The sequence below is a fragment of the Microtus ochrogaster genome, chromosome 10 (genome assembly GCF_000317375.1).
Source record: "Microtus ochrogaster isolate Prairie Vole_2 chromosome 10, MicOch1.0, whole genome shotgun sequence".
In the NCBI taxonomy this organism is placed as follows: Eukaryota; Metazoa; Chordata; class Mammalia; order Rodentia; family Cricetidae; genus Microtus; species Microtus ochrogaster.
In genome coordinates this window covers 66,032,007-66,041,064 of record NC_022016.1, presented here as the reverse complement: position 1 = coordinate 66,041,064, position 9,058 = coordinate 66,032,007, and positions in this window count along the sequence as shown.

Genomic DNA, 9,058 nt, shown 5'->3' with positions numbered 1-9,058 from the left:
AAAAGAAGGTGGGTTTCATCTGTGCCAGCTCCAACTGTGCCAAAAAGAATCTAAGGCTGAGCTCAGACTTAATGAGAAGGATTTGATCCCATCAAAACAAATTTTCCTCTAAGTGATTGTGGAGACAATGGTAACAGGGACACCATGTAAATTTGTATCTACTCCTTAGCTTTCCTGACACCAACTTTGCATTTGAGCATGTACACACAAATGCAATAGAAGGCAGGATGTGGTTGCTAGGAGTGGAGGAAGCAAGCACATCACGCCAAAACCAGGTGAAGGAATTACTCTGGAGTAGTCAGATAATGCATCAAAGAGCAGCGGTTGCATAAATCGTGTGTGGGTTGAATCCAAAAGCAGAACCACTGAGTATTTTGAAAAGTGATTTATTACAGTTTTTAGATGCTATGAGAGGAACTGGGAAAGTTAGGTCCAGAAAGGGGACCAAGGATCAGAAATAATAACAGTATCTAACCTCTGCCCTGAAATGCCAGCTACCCTGGTTGGTGAGCGATGTGGAATTTCCCTCTGTATTCTGTGATTACCATGAATGAATAAAGAAACTGCTTTGGATCTATAGCAGGGCAGAACTTCGGTAGATGGGGAAGACAGAAGTGAATGCTGGGAGAAAGAAGGGTGGAGTCAGAGAGAAGCCATGGAGTCTCTGCTGGAGACAGACTCTGGGAACTTTAGCCAGTAACAATCCTGTGGAAATACACAGATTAATAATGGGTTAAATAAATATGTAAGAGTTAGCCAATACAAAGCTAGAGCTCATGGGCTAAGCAGTGATTTAAATAATACAGTTTCTGTGTGATTATTTCAGGTCTAAGCTAGCCGGGTGGCCAGGAACCAACAAGCAGCTTCCAGCTACAGGTGAGCAGGAACTTGCAAGGGGATTATGGGAGACCACGTGTAGCCAGCTGCTGGAGTGGAATCACTGAAGAAAGCTGGTAGAGGAGGGCATGGAAGGTTGGCTGTACCTGGCCAGTGGGGCCAGCTGTGGAGACAAGCTGATGTGGGAACAGAGGAGAGCGAGGATCTGTGGGAACCGGTGAACAGCTGTGCCCCTCTCAGTCACCGCATATATCAAGAGTTGAATTCTCCAGAACGCTTGTGGGTTTTTCTCTGGGTCCAGTAGGAATACAGGAAAGACCCTGGGAAAGGTGATTCCAGTTTAGCAGAGTTAACAGTTCAAAACCATTGCCTTCAAAAGCACAGAGAATCTACCTAGGAGAAGAATGAGTGACCGTGCACTGTTTAACAGGCCTGTGAGGTAGGAGCCAGTGAGTCCGTGTTTATGAAAATGTAAGTAGATTTGCCTCAGTGCAATGAAAGGGTTCATGTTGGGAGACAGTGGAAGAGGTTGGAAACGAAGGTTGGAGTCATTATTTAATTAACTGAATCAACCGTTGTTTATTGAATGCATAATTCTACCAGATTCTGCACCTGGTGCTGGGGGCTATTGATGAGTGATCCACATTTTGAAAGGCTTTGAACGGTACACCAAATATTTGTTTTGCAGAGTCTAATGGAGAGTAGTTGACGTTCACATTCGGAACAGCTGCTCAGTTGAACCTTCTGCATTAATTCCACTGGCATTCAAACCCCCTCTCTGGGTGAGCTTCTCCAGGCGCCCCGACATGGTCTTCTTGGACCACTGACCGTGGCTGCATCGCATACAGCTGGTTGGAGTGGAAATACCGAGACACTCCATCTCCTGCCAGTTTCTAGGACCACTTATGCTCACATTTTATGATATATCATGGGACCCTCATTCCAAACTCAAGAGTCCTTTATTGGTCACTTAAGTGAGCCAAAGACAATGCAGATTCAATTGTCTAAAGCCCAAATGCTTGCAGAAACATATCTTACTTCAGTATTCGGTAAAAATATTGATGCATAATTCATCGTTGTTTATCTTGGGTAATACGAGAGCCCCGTGCTAGTAAATGGTCACACCACTTAGCACTGTGTCTAATGCATTGCACAAACACTCCCTTTTAACCCTTGTGAAGCTTCAGAAGGTGGGCACTATTGTCGGCTTCATTGTGTGGGGAAAGGAAACCAAGGCTTCATGAGACTTAAGTGCTTTTCCCAGAATAATAAAAGAAATTGAATGGTGAATCTATTTTTTCCACCATGCCACAGTTGTCTCCTCTGTGGTTTGGTGACAGGTGACTTAGAGACTCCTGCAGATGGCTCAGAAGAATATGTGGTAGGTAGGTAGGTGTTGGAAAGATAGCCGTGAGTGTTGCTGGATACACCAGCAGCAGGATATCTGTACAAAGAAATCTGCAGAGAGCAAAGGGAGACTCTGAGGTCCTTGGGCTGCAGTCCAAGGTGCCAGCTGGCATGTGGGCATTTCCTCTGGATTCCACAACGCAGCCCCTGCAAGACAACCCCTCTTGGGAAACTGGAGATTGCGTAGGAGGTATTTCTCTCAGAACCAAACCCCAAACTTGTTGCTGATTCCTGTGGATGTCCTGTTATTTCTGCCAAACAAGCAGCCTAATAAGGACCTCCTTGTTTGCACGTGTGCATGTAGATTCAAGAAGGTGCAGGGTTCTTACAAAGTAAAAACTAAACCAAGGGCTGGCAAGGTTGCTGCGAGGGTTAAGGTACCTGCCAATTAGGTACAAACCTGGAGTTTGAGCCCTGGGAGCCATGTTGTGAAGGAGAGAACCAGCTCCTGAAGGTTGTCTTCTGACTTCCACATGCTCAGTGGCATACACACCTCTGCACACGTAAGAAATCAATGTAATACATATTTTAGTAAAGGGAATCAAAAGGCTGGGTAGATGGCTCAGTGATTAAGAAAACTTGCTGCTCTTGCAGAGGACCCCACTTTGGAGCCTCAGCACACAACCGCCTCTTGCTCCAGAGGCTCTGGTGTCCTCCTCTGGCCTCCTCAAGCACCCGAAGGCGTGTGTGGAAAGACGCACGCGTGCACATGCGCGCACACACAAATAAACATATGAATAAATAATAAGTAAAATGAAGTATCAGAAGCCAAACTGGGACACATCTTTTCAAGCGCTTCCCAAAAACCTAACGGCATTTGCTTCTTTTCATCTCTCTGTCTTACCAGGTCCCGCCGCTCTTGTTCACACTGAAGTATTTCAGCTTGGTGGACGCTCTGTCTTTGACGCTTGTTTGTTTGTTGTTTATGAACAAGGGCACACATGTCATGGAGTATATTTGGAAGCCAGAGGGAGAATTTTGGGAGTCAGCCTTCTCCTTCCACTATGGGATTTCTAGGGATTGAACTCAGGTCATTGGGTTTGGCAGCAGACCCCTTTGCCCACTGAACCACCTTGTGGGCCCCCGATGACTCAAGTGACTGTGCCTTTGACAGGGCGCATGTGGAGGCCAGGGGAGAACTGGAGGAGTAAGTGCTCTCCTTCCATCACCTTGGTCCCCAGTTGTTAGGCTTGCGAGGTTCGCGCTGTCCCTTCATTCCCTGAGCCGCGGCACCAGCATCCTTTTCGTGGAGGCTCTCTTCCTTGATGTGGAGCACACCATCCTTACCGCACTGCAGACAGATCTTGACATCCACATCAATGTGCAGGTTAGCCCTCGGCACTCATAAGAGCTCTGGAAGGCAGGCAAGACTGGGGTGGGAGAAGGCAGGGGAGACACTTGCTAAGCAAGTCGATGGCAGAACCCAGCGTAGCCCGAGCTTTCTCTCCCCTCCCTCGTCATTACTGCTGGTCTTGGGAAATCAGCACCCTAGCGATGAGTCAGAATTTTTACTTTTTAATCAGACTTTCGCAGGCTGACATCCCGTTTTCTCTTGGGCACATTTTAATTAATTTTGGTGTGGGGGCTACAGGAGACAGTGCTGCTGTTGCAGGGGGAGCTCACCGGAACCCAAAGCACCCAGGCTTGTGAGCGATGGACTGCCTGCTGTACAGCACAGACGATCCAAAGCAAATGTGACAAATGGGCAGACTCTCATGAGTATTCCGGCTCTTCACTCCCCTAGTTTGATTACATTGTACTGGATGGCATTTGGAACTCAGTTCAGGGTGCATATAGCTGAATTATGCAATTTGCTGATATGCAATTAACTGGAGTAGCAACACATTCAATCTAATGGGGGCCAGACAGAGACTGCATAATTCTTGGGAACACAAGCTGATTATGCAGTTAAGTGATATGCACTTAAGAGAAGTGCACCACATCTCTCGGATCCTGCTTCTCCCAATAGATTCTTTACGGCACTTCTCTGCCTTTCAGCTGCTGTGGTCAAATGTATCCTAACCTGTATTCCCTTGACATGAGAACTGTACAGTTCTTACATAGACTTTGTTTCTTTTTAAATCAACCTTTTAAAATTCTGTCTTTAAGTCACAGGTGGGTAAGCAAAGGGGAGGGGGAGAGGAGATCTTATGGCTCAGCTCTCCTGTCTGAGAGTAAGAAGACAACATTTGAGTTGGACAATTTCGGGTGCTCTGTGGGATCTTTCTTTTCTTTTTTCTTCTGGTTATGAAGTCATGGGTCAAAGGAAAACGTGAGGTGCATGAAGAGATTTCTTTTTAAAAGCAAAGGGTTGCACTCTGTTCTTTTTTTTTTTTTTTTAAACTTGAAAATGGATACCATAGAAAGGGGGCCCATTTACGGGAAACTCCAATTAAATGGCAGGTCATTGAGTGTGGCCGGTTTTAAGTTACCCTGGAGATGATGGATTGCTCATTTCATTTGGCATGTTTTACTGTTTCCCTGTATATTGCTACATGCCCTGGATTGACTTAAATCCTTTGGGGGGACCCTAAGAAATATAAAATATGGTGGCTATCCTCAGTCTCATTGGGAGGTCATGACCCATGGATACAAAGTAATTGAGAAACAATGGAATGGCATCAAACTTAGGTGTCAAAAATGGTTGTTAAAGGGAGTAAAATGACAGGAATCAGAGATGATAATGAGCCGGGCTAGTTTTTCATCACTAGGAGCAGGGAGAAGAAGAAGCAAGCCTAGTGCTTCAAGTTGTTAGAACAACCAAAATAACTCTGCAAAGACCCTGATTTCCGCCACATTTACAAACGAAGAAACCTGGCTTTGTTGTGTTAAGACGTGTGCTCATGACCCACAGACGGTTGGATTTTTGAATTAGCTTGTTCGTCTGCAAACTCCTTCCTGGGAGGCATCCATGCAAGAGGCCACGGCAGACAGGCTGAGGATGGTCAGATGTTGGCTAGGAGAATCAACTGCGTGCTCATCACGGTCTTTCTCAGTCCTGTGGTCCTGTGATCTGGAAACATCTCGAGCAAGAGATGGGGGTTGTGTTCTCAGTTGGGCTTAGGGACAGCATATGCATGCATGCATGCATGCATGCATGTATGTATGTATATATGTATGTATGTATGTATGTATATATTCTATGTGTCTTTTACATCATGTATCTTGATCCCATTCATTTCCCCATCCCTTACATCCACCTTCTGCCTTTGCACACCCCCCAAATAAAACAAAATTTAAGAGAAAAAAAACAACAACGGAAAAAACTTAAAAATCTCGTCATGGAAGCTGCAGTGTGATGCCGTGAATCGAGTCATGACATGAGCCCCTTTGTCCATATATCTTCACATGCATGTGCTCTCTGCAGAGTCCTTGGTCTGTTCAAGGACTCTGGTTTCTATTACACAATCAATGCGAGCACTCCTTTCAGCTCCTCCTGAACATTGTAAATGGAGGTTTCTCTGTCTCGCTCTGTCCTGCAGCTGCTTCTAAATAATTACTCAGAGACTTAATGTTAATTACAAACTGGCCAATAGTTTATTGCTTATAGGCTTATTACTAATTAGCTCTTACACTTAAATTAACCCATTTCTATTAATCTAAGTATTGCCGCGTGGCCATGCCTTTTACCGATCTGCTAGCATCTCGTTTCGTGGGTGGCTGGCTCTCATCTCCCTCCACTCTGTTCTTATTTCTCCTGGCATTCAGTTTGGCTTTCCTGCCTAGCTATATTCTGCCTTGCTATAGGTCGAAACAGCTTTTATTATCAACCAATGAGAGCAACATATGTTCCACATTGTACAGGAGGGTTATCCCACAGCAGGATACCCTGCTGTCCTGTGTTGTGCAGATACTGCAGCTTTGGGCCTGCAGGTCAGGTCTGTTTGCGTACTCCAGCAGACCATAGATGGGGTGGATGACGGGGCCAGTCAAGTCATATCTTTGGATCCGTGCCTGGGCGGCTGTAGGATGGGTGTGCCAGATGTGAACTGGGGAAAGTTCTTCTATGCTTACAACTTCGTGGCTAGCTCACCCACATCTGCACTAACAGGGGTCACTCTCCGATCTTTTTGTTTGTTTGTTTGTTTTGTTTTGTTTTGTTTTCAAAGCAGGCTTTCTCTGTAGCTTTAGAGCCTGTCCTAGAACTCGCTCTGTGGACCAGGCTGTCCTCAAGATGACAGAGCTTCTCCTGCCTCTGCCTCTTGAGTGCTGGGATTAAAGGCCTGCACCACCACTGCCTAAACTCTCCCACTCTTATGATCACAGGGCCAGCTCTCCTGCTTGTCCCAGATATTGATGTGGGAGGGGGAGGGCAACTTTCCTCCGCCTATGCTGTCACAAGACAGGTGGGTAATAGGGACAGTTTTCCCATGCTCACAATTTTGGGGCTAGCTCACCCCCACATTTGCTAACAAAGTTGGCTCTATCGTGCTTCCCTGGTGAGGTGTAGGGCCTGCTCTCTCCAGTGTTGCAGCTGGTGGGGGTCAGGGATATTCTCCTGCACTTTTGAGCACAGGGCCAAATCTCTCACCTGCCTCAGGCATTGATGGGCAGGTGGGAGGGCACCATTTCCCTGCCCACACAACCATTAGACAGATAGATGCCAGGTGGGGAGAATACTCCCATGCTCACAACTTCGGGGCTTCCTTGCTCACACCTCTGCTCTATGGTGCTGCCCTTGTATGGTGCAGGGCTTACTGTCCTGAGTGTTGCAGCTGGTGGGGGTCAGGAAGAAGTCTCCTGATATTATAACCACAGGGCCAGCTCTCCCACCTGTCAAAGGCTTTGCTATCCCAAGACAGATGAGAAATGGGGAGATCTTGCCCTTGCTCACAACTTCAGGGCTGGCTTACCCACACTGAGCTAACAGGTTGGCTCTATTGTGCTGCCCTGGGGAGGTGCAAGGCCTGGGGACAGCACTTTTTTTTTATGATTCTAGCAGAAGGATGCTGATCTTATAGATGTAGCTTTTTCTGATTTAAATTCTGTAAATAAGTTCAGCAAAAACCAAATGTAATTAAGGAAGGAAGAGTGCTCAGTGTCTGGGACTTTTGTGATGGGCAAGGAAGAAAAGATGGACAAAGATTAATGGGGTCACATAGCACCTCTGACCATGAGGATCAGCCTCCAGCAGTGCAGGGCTCAAAGGGAATCCACGGAGTTGGCATACTAAGACTTTTTTTTTTTTTTTTTCTGAGGGAGTAAGGGAAAGGGCACACACTTTCTTGGTGGTTTCCTTCTTACTTTTTCTTTATTCTTTTTTTTTTTGTGTTCATCTAACTTTATTTTACCTCTACAGCTTATGTACTCCAACAAAATCTTTCAGGCAATATGGAAATTACATTGTGGCTACATTCTATTTTTCAAGTGAATGGTTATAATTTATACAGGTAAAAACATGTTTTTCATCTCCTTTATATAATTAAAACAAAGTCATCCCAAGAACCCACATCCATTTATACCTAAGTAACTTGTTATAGATTAACAGAGTGTGAGCAAGCAGGTATTTTTCTTGGCCAACTTTTTTTTTTCTGGCAAGCTGCCTTTTGTGGTTACAAAGAAAGAATTAATCATATTATTACTTATCTTTTATTACTTATCTTGAAAGGTAATTTTATAAGGAATCTTTTTTGTTGTTGTTTTTGTTTTTCAAGAAAGGGTTTCTCTGTGTAGCAGTTCTGGCTGTCTTGGAACTCACTTTGTAGACCAGGCTGGCCACAAAATCACTGAAATTCGTCTGCTCTGCCTCCCAAGTGCAGGGATTCAAGGCATGCACTACTACTACCTGGCCCAGGGAATCTTAAGAAATCACAAACCTAAACTTTTCCATTTAAAAAACAACCAGTCAGCTCTACTTTAAATCTTTGGGGTAAAAAAGAAAAAAAAAATAAATCTTTGGGGTATATACCCACTCACCAACAGTTTTTTATATCAGGAGATTGAGGGCAGAAATGGGTACAAGATATTAATCATCATTTTTGTCCACTACCCAATCCTGGCAAGTATGTCAGCTAGTAATAATTGAACTGCTTTGTTTCTGATCCCTGACCTTAAAGAATCCCTTAGCTATGTGTCCCTGTGGACTTAAGGTTGTTTTCTAGGGCTTTTCTTCTCAAAACTATTATCAAACCATCTTACTCTAACCTGAGGTCATTGTAAGGCTTTGTTTCAGCTATGACGTACACTGAAACCTGTGAATACATGTTTCAACATCAAGACTAAAAGAATTCGAGGCAACCTGGTTCCTGGGACTCAGCTGATTTCCTTAGTCATTGACCTGAACTGTGATCCCTGCAGTAAGTGAAACTCCTATGCCCTAGCTGTGCGGCACTTCCTTGTATCTATTTCCAGTCATCAAAACTCTATTTAAACCAACATCATTATCATTTAGACAGTACAGTTTATAAGATATCTTTATAATAATTCCCAGGTAAAAATGCGCAGTAGGATGGGATAGTTCCACGAGATAAACTCAGTACATTACAGGCAGTGGGGATCTCCCCACAGCCATTCACCCCTTGCCAGATACCGGGAAAAGATGGCAGCGGTAAGCTTGTGAAGGCACAGCAGGAGCAAAGGACATTCTGGAGTCTGTGGTCTTGGGGACCTTTCCTATCCGAGATTACGCATCAGGGTTTTGTTTCCTTGTGGACGGAAGCCAATTGTCATCTGCTGCTCCTCTGACATGGCCACCAGCATAGTAGTCATCAAATTCCCTTTCCTGAATGGCAAATCTTCTCACGGACACCCCAGGAATGGAGAGCCAAGTGTAGCTGAGCCCTGTTGGGGTTGGATTGTTCCCTACCTGATATAG